Source organism: Lissotriton vulgaris, chromosome 1_1 (assembly GCF_964263255.1).
Source record: "Lissotriton vulgaris chromosome 1_1, aLisVul1.2, whole genome shotgun sequence".
In the NCBI taxonomy this organism is placed as follows: Eukaryota; Metazoa; Chordata; class Amphibia; order Caudata; family Salamandridae; genus Lissotriton; species Lissotriton vulgaris.
Window position 1 is genome coordinate 780,674,279 of NC_141685.1, and position 12,704 is coordinate 780,686,982.

The 12,704-nt window shown below is 49.1% G+C and overlaps 1 protein-coding gene across 1 annotated transcript in view; it reads left to right on the forward strand.

Annotated features, from left to right (window-relative positions):
* Window positions 1–12,704, forward strand: part of PLA2G4A (phospholipase A2 group IVA) — an 869,302-nt gene that overhangs the window by 316,261 nt on the left and 540,337 nt on the right. The window lies entirely within an intron of this gene.

The following is a 12,704-nucleotide window of genomic DNA, read 5'->3' on the forward strand; positions in this document are numbered from 1 at the left end:
CATCTTCGAAGAAGACGTTGGAGACGACAATGTCTTTCAAGTTTCGGACTCTAGCCCGGCGTCGGAGGAAGAAAACTACGACGCGGGAGACGAGGAGTTTGATGAAGTCGTCGGTGAGGTAGGGGACGACGATGGGGCCATTGCCACCGTGGAGGATAGCTCAGAGGAGGAGCATCCTCAAACTGACTCAGGGGTCAACCCCCACTATACGGCCCAGGTCGAGGGATCGCCTTCGGGCCTTACCCAAGACCTCGTTAATCGTCCCACGGCCTCGCCTCCGGGCCCGGCCACGGACATTTCTGATGTGCCACTCCCGTTGAAGAAAACGAAAGTGAAGCCATCGGGGTCCACACCAACGGTTTCGAAACCGAAAGTGAAAGTCGCACTGGTGGGACAGAAGGCTCCAGAGGCCTCGAAGTCTAAGAAATTCAAAATGGCCGACAACAAGAGCCACGCCAAGATGGCCGACCCGAAGACCCCGGTGTCGAAGCCGAAGGCGAAGACGACCGACGCGGCCGCGTCGGCGCCGAAGGTGGTCGAGGTCGATGACCCGAAGAAGGCTCCGAAGAAGCGTCAGGAGGACGCCGAAGCTCTGGCTGCGCCGACTCCGGCCGTCAAGCCCAAGGATGGTGATGTCGGCTCCGAAGACCGTGCCTTTCGCCGACCCGACTCCGGACTCGGGGAAATCGCTCGAGCCGGTCCAGCCCTCCCCGGCCTTAACAAAAAAGGTCGTGGAGTCCCTGCAGCGGATTCGGAAGGACGCTGCGGCTCCCGAACCGAAGGATGTGGTGCCGAAGCCTACACCAAAGCCGGCAAAGGCGCAAACGCCTATCCACTTCACGCTGCCGCCGAAGACGACGCCGAAGGCTTTCAGTCCGAAGCATGGGGCCGGGGTACCTTTTGAAGGTGGTGTCGACGCCCAAGGTGTCATTGGTAGTGCCGAAGCCTCGGCTCCAGCCACTCGCAGATGTGGAGCGTCGAGAGGTTATCATCGACGCCAACACCGAGAAGCTCTCTCTCCTCAAACGGAAAATCACCACGGAGCCGGTGTTGGAGCATTATCGTATTCCACTCAAAAACAAAAAGGACTCTGCGGGTACTTCTGCCCCTATAGAGCCTGCATCTCCACATAATTTGGAACTTTCACCGACGCATTCAAACGCTGGGGAAGGTGACGGAGATGAAGAGGACGAGTAGAATTATCCAGCATACTCGGATCCAGAGGAGGTACATGAACCTTGGTCTGCCGGAGGCGACCCTGAGGACCCTCAGTCGGGTCATGAACCGCAGCTTTTTGCAGCAAAGACTTCTCCAACAGAGGACTCTGCAGCCTTCAACGCTCTGATTGAGAGGGCTGCAGCTAATCATGATGTCGACCTACATTCAGATCCTGTGGATGTCGATTTTCTGTTTGACACTTTCTCAGTGGCTGAAAAGTCAGTCAAGACATTGCCTATGCTCAAGGGAGTGCTGAAGCACGCGCCAGAGGTTTTCAGGGAGCCCACTCGGGCGCGAGTCATCAATCCTCGTATTGATAAAAAATACAAGGCAGCGCCCTCGGATCCAACGTACATCAAGGGACACTTGCCACTGGATTCTTTGGTTGTATCCAACGCACGTAAGCGGGCGAACTCGCAGACCACGGGTGACGCTCCTCCCCCAGACAAAGAGTCAAAAATATTTGAAGCCTCAGGGAAACGAATTGCTGCGCAGGCAGCTAATATTTGGCGCATTTCAAACACGCAGGCCCTACTTGCACGCTACGATAGGGCGTATTACGACACCCTAGAAACACTTCTGCAGCACTTACCTGATCAGTACAAGGAGGCAGGTGAAATGTTGATTCAGGAGGGGAAGCTGATCACCAACGCTTCCATCAAATGTGCGCTGGACGTGGCTGATACCGCCTCCAGGGCGATCAACACTAGCGTGTTGCTGAGGAGACATGCATGGCTTAGAATATCAGGCTTCAAACCAGATATACAGACAACCATCTTGAACCAAACAGTTAATCCTGACCACCTGTTTGGCCCCGAGGTGGATGCGACACTTGAAAAAATGAAGAAAGACACGGACACTGCTAAGTCTATGGGGGCCCTCCAGTCTCAGCAGTTTCGGGGTGGTTCCTTTCGCCGCTCCAATAACAGAGGCACCTCAAGGGGTCAGGCATCACAATCCACACAGTACTATAAGAGCAACACCCAAACCTCATACACCAACAAAGGTAGAGGTGGTTACAGGGGCAACAACGTCAAAGGCAGGGGACGTGGAAACAACAGCTCCAGGTCCTCCACCGCCAACAAACAGTGACGCCTTGTCACTGCCCCCCGACCACACAACACCGGTCGGGGGGAGACTCCAGCAGTTCCTGCCCGCGTGGAAATCCATCACCACGGACAGGTGGGTCAAGTCTCTTATCCAGTACGGTTACTGTCTGGAACTTACTTCCACTCCACCGAACATACCTCCAAGAAACCGTCCTATGTCCGGCGAGCACTTGCACTTGTTGCAGCAGGAAGTTCAAGTCATGCTGCAAAAAGGGGCAATAGAGCTCGTCCCACTGCAAGAAAGGGGAACAGGAGTTTACTCTCTGTACTTTCTAATCCCCAAAAAGGACGGATCCCTCAGGCCCATCCTGGACCTCAGGCCCCTCAACTGGTACATTCTATCGGAGCACTTCCATATGCTCACGTTGCAGCAGGTCCTCCCCCTGCTTCGACAGGGGGACTTCCTGGCTACGCTGGATCTGAAGGATGCATACTTTCATATCCCCCTGCATCCTTCCCACAGGAAGTACCTCAGATTCACGATTCAAGACCAGCACTACCAGTTCAGGGTTCTGCTTTTCGGGGTCACCACAGCGCCAAGAGTCTTTACAAAGTGCCTGGCGACTGTGGCGGCGCATCTGCGACGCCAGAACGTCCACGTCTATCCCTATCTGGACGACTGGCTCATTCAGGCAAAGTCAGAACAGCAGTGCGCCGACCACGTGTCCCGCACCATTCATCTCCTGCACGATCTGGGATTCTCGCGGAACTATCCAAAATCCCATCTCCAACCCGCCCATATACGGCAGTATCTGGGCGCGACAATAGACACTCTGGCAGCCACTGCGCAGCCAAATTCAGTGAGAATCGCCAGTATCCAAACGCTGATCCAACGATTCAGACCTCAGCACTCTCTTCCAGCGAAGGTGTTCATGCAGTTGATAGACATGATGGCCTCCTGCATCTCCATCGTCCCGCACGCGAGACTACATATGCGTCCGCTTCAGGAGTGCCTAGCATGTCAGTGGACTCAGGCTCATGGGCAACTGACAGACCTAGTGTTGGTGAGCGGTCGGGCGTACAACTCTCTGCATTGGTGGAATCCACAAAACCTTTGCAAGGGCTGACCGTTCCAGGAGCCTGTGCCACAGATTATCCTGACAACGGACGCTTCTCTCCAGGGATGGGGAGCGCATGTACTCCACTACACAGTGCAGGGACTATGGACACTACAGCAAAGGAAGATGCACATCAACGTTTTGGAACTGATGGCAATCTTCATGTGCTTGAAGGCATTCAAAGTACATCTGTGCAACAAGGTCGTGTTGATCCGGACGGACAACATGACGGCCATGTACTACATTCAGAAACAGGGGGGCACACACTCTCCGCAGCTGTCTCATCTGGCTCAGAGCATGTGGAAGTGGGCCATTCAGAGGAACATCTTCCTCATGGCGGAGCATCTCCCGGGCAAGGACAACCAGATGGCGGACCTGCTCAGCAGGCACAGCCACCAAATGCACGAGTGGGAGATACATCCATCAGTACTCCAACCGTACTTCCAAAAGTGGGGTCATCCAGAGATAGACCTGTTCGCCACAAAGGAGAACGCAAAATGCCAAAGCTTCGCCGCCAGGTTCCCACACCCGCAATCGCAGGGCAATGCGATGTGGATGAACTGGTCAGGCAGATTTGCGTACGCTTTTCCCCCAGCACCTCTGATACCGCTGGTGGCACGCAAACTCAGGCAGCACTCGATGACTCTCATCCTAGTTGCTCCGACGTGGGCTCGCCAACCATGGTACACCACGTTTCTGGAACTCTCCGTGGTACCGCATCAAAGGCTTCATCTCACTCCCAGCCTTCTGACGCAGAGCCATGGCGACATTCAGCACCCAGATCCGCAACAGCTCAACCTGGCGATCTGGCTCCTGAAGTCCTAGAGTTTGGCTACCTCAATCTTCCCCCGATTGCATGGACATCATTCGGGAGGCAAGGAAGCCCACTACTAGAGCTTGTTATGTGGCTAAATGGAAGCGGTTTGTCATTTACTGTGTAAACCACGATATTGACCCGCTGGATGCTTCCATTCAGAACATCATTTGTTACCTGTTCCACCTGTACCAATGCAATTTGGCGTATTCTTCCATCCGCATTCACTTGTCTGCAATGGCAGCATACCTCCAGAATAGGCAACACCTATCACTTTTTAAGGTCCCTGCTATCAAGGCTTTTCTGGAAGGACTCAAAAGGGTCATTCCACCACGGACACCACCAGCTCCGGAATGGAACCTCAATGTGGTTCTTACAAGGCTGATGGGTCCTCCCTTTGAGCCACTGCACTCTTGTGAGCTTCAGTTTCTGACTTGGAAGGTTGCTTTCTTAGTAGCAATTACATCGCTACGGAGGGTTAGTGAGTTGCAGGCACTCACCATCCAAGAACCTTTCTTCCAAGTACACGCTAACAGGGTGGTGCTCCGCACTAACCCTAAATTCTTACCCAAGGTTGTATCTCAATTCCATATGAACCAGACAATTGAGTTGCCAGTGTTTTTTCAAAACCCAGAGTCGCTGGCGGAGCGGATGCTCCACACCCTTGACGTTAAAAGAGCCTTAATGTACTACATTGACAGGACAAAAGATTTTCGTAAGACCAAGCAACTTTTCGTTGCATTTGCCTCACACCACAAGGGAAACGCTATCTCCAAAGCTGGGATCGCTAGGTGGATCGTGAAATGCATTCAGATCTGTTACGCTAAGGCTAAACGCACTCTCACAATTCCACCAAGAGCCCACTCCACCAGAAAGTTGGGGGCCTCTATGGCTTTCCTAGGTAACATTCCCTTAGAAGATATTTGTAGAGCAGCCACATGGTCTACCACACATACGTTCACTAAACATTACTGTGTAGACGTGCACTCCAAACAGCAGGCAGCTGTTGGTCAGGCTGTTCTCAAAACACTTTTTCAGACTGCTGCAGCTGGCACGGGCGGCCGCCAATAATGGGAGGACTGCTATGTATTCTATGCATAGATATGAATTCAGCAGCCCACATGCCTCGAACTGCAAATGCTACTTACCAGTATGCATCTGTTCTTGGCATGTAGGGCTGCTGACATTCATATCGCCCACCCTCCTCCCCGGCGCCTGTAGCAGCTGCAGTATTCATATATATATATATGCTCATAGCATGGGCATCACTCACATACTTCACTCCATCTCTGCCAATGGCTAAAAACAATCTGGGGATGGAGGCGATGCCCATGCGCACTGTAGTCCAGGGGAGGAGCCACCTATCTTGTGATACTTCGAAGACTCTTCCAGGACAACAATGTGCAATCATCCGGACCCAACACTAGGCGGCGATCTATGCACAGATATGAATGTCAGCAGCCCTACATGCCAAGAACAGATGCATACTGGTAAGCAGCATTTGCATTATATATTCCGGAAGGAATCAGTGTGCAATGTCGTTATTTGATTTACTGCAGGAATCTTTTCTGGATTCACATACTGTACCTTATTCTGTCATCTACAGGTTGGGTCCGAATTAGTCTTTTTCAGCCGCTTCTCTCTTTTGTTTTTTTCCTGTGGTCATTGTCATCCAGTTCTGAGCCCCTCTTTGCCTGATGTTAGTCGTATGCCCCAGTAGCCCCTCAACATGGTTACCATCTTCATAGCTTTTTTTCCACTGTTGGATCTAGAAGCACAACAGACAGCTCTAAAAACTAGAAAGAAAATAGTGTTTTGACCAAGAAATCAGGAAAACTGATAATCTCAAAAAAGAACACCACATTTGAAAGTTTATCCTCGCAAGGGCTTTGATCCCCTTAGGTCAGAGAATGAGCAACGGATATAGAACGTTCATTCTTTAGATTCTGCATAAAGTACCCTAACAGATTTACCCAGAAAGACAGTCAGGAGTTGTGCAACCTTTGCCTACCAAAAGACTTTTGTTGCTAATGGCACACCAAATTTCAAACAAAGACTTTGAAGACCAGGGAAAAACAGATGTTTGCACAGTCTCAGCACAAGTAGTCAGCGCTTAAAGGCCTCGGACTGTCAAGTGACTACGAAAATTAATAAAAGACTCAGCTACTGAAGGAGAAGGCTCCCACGCTGAGGTCCAGACATGAACGTGCCAGGTAACACTACATGGGCGCAGTAGGGCTGAGCCAAGTTATCAGACTTGTACTTGAACACTACTTCCGACATTGAGAATGCCAGCGATCAAAGGAAGGGCAAACAAAAAAAAACATGGGTCGAGGTAGAAAGAAACCATTGGTAATAAAACCTTGGAGCTGGCCTTAAACCCAAAAGGCAACATAGAGTTTTGGAGCAACAAGGAGTCTCACAAGAAAGAGACTTTGACATTTAAAAGTTAGACTTTGACTCTGAAAAGGAAGGCTTTGTCTCTGAAAAGGAAGACTTTGACTCTGAAAAGGAAGGCTTTGACTCTGAAAAGGAAGACTTTGACTCTGAAAAGGAAGACTTTGACTCTGAAAAGGAAGACTTTGACTCTGAAAAGGAAGACTTTGACATCGAAAAGGAAGGTTTTGGCTTTGAAGAGGAAGTCTTCAACGCTCAATACAGAGCAAAGAGATGTGTAAAGATAGAAACTCCCCCTTAAGGCCGAAACGGTGGCCGTCATGAAGAGGAAGTTGTCGTTTAGCGATTCTGATTCCCTCTGAATCAAAGGTAGAAAGGCAGGGAAGAAGAGCAAACAAATCAAAAGGGTAGTGGACATGTATGGAGTGCACTTGAAGGTGGAGTCCTGTTTCTTCCTTGATATGCTACAATCCTCACACAGAAAGAACATGTTCCTCTCTATGCCACCCAGTGTCGTATACCAGGGGTGAGAGTATTTCTGGGAGCTTGCAACAGCCAAGGCAATGACAAGCATAGACAAAACATATAGACACTTTTCCCAGAATGCCACTCCATCAAGGACAATGCAACTGCAGTCTCCATTATATTATTCAAGCCATCTCAAGTGGTGTTCTGGAACACCCTGCCTTTGACAGCTGGCCGACTGGCCGTTTCTAAAATGGTTATGCTCCCTAGACTTTTATATCAATTTGTGAACCTCCCTGTGATCCTCCCAACTTGGATTTATAGAGCCCTTGATACATTATTAACGTCATTGCTATGGGGACAGGGTTTACATAGATTAGCACTCGCCAGAAATGGGAAGCAGTGGTAGCCAGGGAGTTCACTGACGGGGAATGGGTGCAGATCCTTGAACATCCCAGGCGGGTATCCCGGAATGCCTGGCTTAAGACTATACAATTGTTAATACGACACAGGGCTTACCTTGCACCTCAGACGATAAGACGCATGTACCCGACTGCTTCCTCGGAGTATCCTAGATGTCATTGCTCAGATGCAGATTTAATACACATGCTGTCGGCCTGTCCCTCCCTTGAAGACTTCTGGATGGAAGTCACACAGGGCCTCACACAAATTACTGAACGCTCCACCTGGAATACTCTAGAAGCCAAAAGCGGGTGTACTACGGCGCTTGACGGGCCTTGCCTTGATGTTGGCTAAGAGCCTCCTCACACAGCAGTGGAAATCACACACCGCGTCACGCAAGGGGATATGGCGGGAGGAAGTCAGAAAAGGGGCCCCTGCTGAGAGAGAAGCACTGCAAGGTGAAGAGTATGAGGGTTCGCTGTCCTTGGCTTTCTTCTACTCCTGGTCAGACTCTGGAAGTGGGACCTAGGTGCTTTTAGCTGGATGAACCTGGATGGCTTGGCTGGCTCACGGGTGTAGGCAAGGCGGCTTGACTGGCGAGGTTGAGTCTGTTCCTCTATGGAGCTTTTATTCAAAGTTGCTCCAAAGTTCTCCAAATGTCTTGAAATTCTTCCTGAAGTTGCCAAGGTTTCTCAAACTCACTCCAAGGGTCTGGAAGCTCCAAGATAGTCCATGAAATTTGAGGACTTCAGTTCCCACAATCCACTTGGACAAAACCCTTACAAATCCACTGATGTTCTCCAGGTTGAGAATCCTTTGTGGTGATGGTCCAGGTTAGCTCTGTTAATCCGTAGCTTGCAGGGAGTCCACTCTTCAGTTCTTTTGCAGCAAAGTAGTCCACAGGGCTGTAGTTTCAGGTGGTGCAGTCTTCAGAGGACAGGCCTTAGAACTTTGCACCCCAACTTCTCAGCATGGCAACGTCTTGCTACCTTAAGTTTCTTGCAGCAGATCTGAGAGGCACTGCCCCTCTCAAATACTTATTCCAAGTTCTCTGGGTCAAGCAGGAGGTCACTGCTGACCAATGCGAGCAGGGCAACTCCCCCAGAATATGACCACATCCTGTAGAGTGTGGCATTATTTTGTCCCAGAGTGCGAGTGCACCAAATTCTCAATGGCTGATTTTCCAGCTGGGAGGTAGGAGCTGGCTAAACACACCCCAGGATGGCTAATTTTTATAAAGTCTCCCCCTTGCATCTGTGCATTCCTTCCATAAGCCTAGCTCTGGCAGAGGTGAAAAGTTTAGAGTTGTAAATGACACTAAGGTCTCCTCTTCTCTTTGTAGACCATGATTTACGAATCCTCCCCCTGCTCTGGCATTCCTGTGTAGCAGCACACTGGTTAACCCCAGGGGCTCTTAATCACCTCTTCAAGGCAGCCTCGCTAATCAACTTAACTCTGACCAATTAGGACAGACCACTGGAATGCTGAATCTGGACTTACAAAGAAGAAAGTCTCATAACTTCTTGCATGTACACTTTAGGAGAAATTCAACTATATCATATTCTTGAGTTTATTAATACCATTCGTGGAAGTCTTTGAATGCTACTTTTGGCCCTCTCCTATCAAGAATAATTAGTTAATAACTTCCTGCTATGTTAACCTATGTGGCAGGGGATTTGCAATGGGAATAATGACTTGGGCCATTTTTTCTGCACCAGGACTTACAAAAACATATTTTATAAGTGCTTTGCTTATATCTACAAGACCCCTACCCCTTGGGACAACTAGGGGAGATTTTAGGGGTTCTGAATCTGTAGACTTATTGATGATCCCCCTCCACAGGGCTCCTAGCATCAAAGTCGAATATGTGCAGCACTTTATCACAATGTGGGGAGTGAAATGTGAAATTTCACTTAACCCAGGGCATATTAAACTCATTTTATAAGGGTCTACTTAAAAATACCTGTCCCCCCACCCCTGGGACACCTAGGGGAGACATTGGGGTTCTTAATATGCCACAACATTGTAGGTTATCCATTTTTAAGTGCCCCAAACCCCAAAGTCGAGTTTGAGCACAATTTACTTTTTAGATGCAGTCCTGCCAAAAAGGGTTACTTTTAAAACTGACCTCAGGCTTCAGCAGTGCACACATGCAATTGTAGAAAAGCTGCTGGCCTCCAAACTGCCATGTCCTATTGTGGGCTAGGGATTTCTAGGTCATTTTAATTACTCACCCTAATATTTAATCGGTTCTGATAGGGTAGGTCATGCTAACCCGAGGTGTACCCCCAACCCTTAGTGTACCCTATGTAGGTGTTTTCAGCATAGCACTGGCCCTGGGCCTGGTTAGGCAAAGACCAGGGTCAGCCAGACTTAGTTACCACCAGTACCATTCAGCAAAAAGTTGGGGGGTGCCCGGGGCACAGGATGACTTTGCAACAAAGGTACACTCTACAATGTTTACTGATGACTGATGTAGCACTGGGATCCCCAGTCTTCTTCCCCCCCCCCCCTCCCCCCCTCCCCGGTCCTGATGCCCTTATTGCCCTACAGGGATGCCAGGTGAAGATGTGTATCAAACAGACACTTAGTTTGCAACAGCTCAGTTCTTTATTGTTATTCACGTTTTTCCTGAAACAGATTTATTGTTTGAGCGGACTGTGCTTGAGGTGAAATTTGAGATTGTAAAACTTAACATTAGGAAGAATACATCTTGTATCTCTACAATGTCTCCTTTATATGGCATATGTATGTGAACAATTAATCTTCAGATTAAATATGCGAAGGTCTCTAGATATTGATCCCTGTACATGTTTTTTGCTGACTAATGTTTTGATGAAGAAATGTAATGTATACATATATTAAACTGAAAACTCAATAAAATCTGTGTTAAAAAATATATATCTTATTCAAGCCAGGAAGAAAATCTAATGCACCGTCCGCCATTGTTCCTGTATCTGATAGGGAAATTTAGTGACTGGAAATGGTAGGAATAGTAGGGAACAGCCAGCAGACACTCAGTGGCGCATTGTCACGTTGACCATGCTGTTCAGTATAGGTATGGACAGCAGCAATGGGAGGAGATAGAGGAGTTGTTGAAGCCGTTCACAGAGCTGTGCAAAAGGGGGACTTAGGAGGGTACAACTATTACCAATATATGCCTGAAGCAGGCAGTATGCGGCTGTGCTCTGGCACCACTCTAAAATGGCCGAAGATATCTAGCTTCAAGTGGGAGGTGCAAGCAGCAGTGATCAATATGCCCTTCATAAAGGATTGCCTCTTTGAAAATGCATTGGATGTATTACTGCATAGAATGAAGAAAGACAACAAGACTGCAATAGCGCCTTCCAGTTCAGAAGTTTGTTCAGAGTTACACCAAGGAAGAGAGCCCCCACAAAAGGAGTCACAGGCCGGGGGGGGGGGGTGACTTTTGCTGAAGAAGCTCTGCACCACCTCGATAACTATCCTGTTGCATCAGCCCCCCCCGGCGACTGGCATCTGGGCTGATGAACTACCGGGACAGAGACACTGTAGTGAAGGAGGCGTGCAAGGAGGAAAGTCTGGAAGTTGGCAATGCCCGTATACTTGTGATCCCGGACTACACATTATCTGTTCAGTGCCACCGCTACACCTTCGTTGTGGCGAAACACAAACTGCGTTAACACTGTATCCAATGTGCCCTACCCTTTATGGCTTGCCTACATGTTAACGTTGAAGGGAAAGCCTCATTCTTTACAGATCCGACAGACGTTTGGTCATGGATGGAGCGGAAGGGACACCTCAATTTCACACAAAGATCCACTGCAGTGGAGGGCAAAACGCAGAGGACAGGGCCAATGCTCGCAGCCAGCGATCTTGGAACCACACAACTCACCCAATTTGGAAGACCTTATCCAGGAACTCCGTAGGGTCCTGCAGGTGGCTGCTGAACTTTGAAAACAGACGACCATGACCTTGAACCTTCTAGAGACAATAACACTGTCACATCTGACATCATCCCTCTAAGTACTAATAGAATGCCTGAAGCGGCTAATGGGCGTTAAGATCCCACATCTAATGGGTAAGTTCCCAGCTTAGGAAGTAAAACAAGCAGGGCATTTCCTAGCGTGGATGGCAGTGACGCCATGGTGAGGGTGGTATCATACACAGTCTTCGGACGAGGTGCTAGATGCGCAGTATATATTTCATAACATTTGGCTTGTAGGCCATCTGGTCGTGGGGTTTTGCTGGTGGCCAGCGCACATATCGCTTCCTGTATTTCAAATAATCTCCCCATTAAGTTCCTCTCTAGAGTCAGTCGTGATCTGCAAGAGTTTAACGTCAGTCAAAAATGTATGGCAGTGCTGTGAGCATGTATTAATATAGCTGAATGTAATGGTTAGTGACGGTAGCATGTATGTTCTTCTGGGAATGTATCATGTTGCCCGTGGGGGAGTGGACAGGTCGGATGGGTCGCATGTCAGATTCTTGCTGGATCAGCCACGCTAACGGGGTACCTGGACGGTCGGCCTCAGCATGTGTGCACATAGTGTGCACCGTATAATTTAGGCAGTGGAGGCGTTGTAACAGTGCAAGTTGTCTGCATTGGGGTTGAAGCAACCTTAAGCGAGCAGTAGTTGATGTACAAGCTAACCCTTATGGGTTTAATAATAGATTGTCCAGTTGAGTCACTTCACCAGTGATAGATCGGCACATATTTAGTGCGTTGCCCATATAGTTGTCCCAGGTTGGACACCTTAAAAGCATCCCACTCCACAAGGGTTGAAGAGGCCGAACCTGTATTGAAGTCAATGTGTTCTTCTACATGAGCAGCGATGGACGCTCAGAATGAGGGTTCTCTAGTGCGGAAGGTTGTATGTCCAGATGGGTATGGACAAGAGGAATTGTTCCCAGCGGATGGGGTTATGGTCCGCATGGATGCAGCCAAAATGGTCTGTATCAACAACATGTGGGATGATGTATTGGGTGCAAACAAATCTGTTAATACAGACATGGAAATTGTGAGCATGAGAGTAATCTTTAGTGGAGGGATGACTGACGCTATACATCCAGAAGCTCCCAGTGATGCAGTCAAGTAGTAGGAGCGAGAGCATTTGACTCACTGCAGTGCAAGTCAGCGGTGGGAAAGAACGATCAAGCACATCCAGAACACTGTTTAAGTCCCTGCCTAGTACCCAGAGGATGTCTCCCCATCTAGCCAACAGTGTAGTGTGGGAGTGAGGAAAGGGTGTGCGGTCTGTG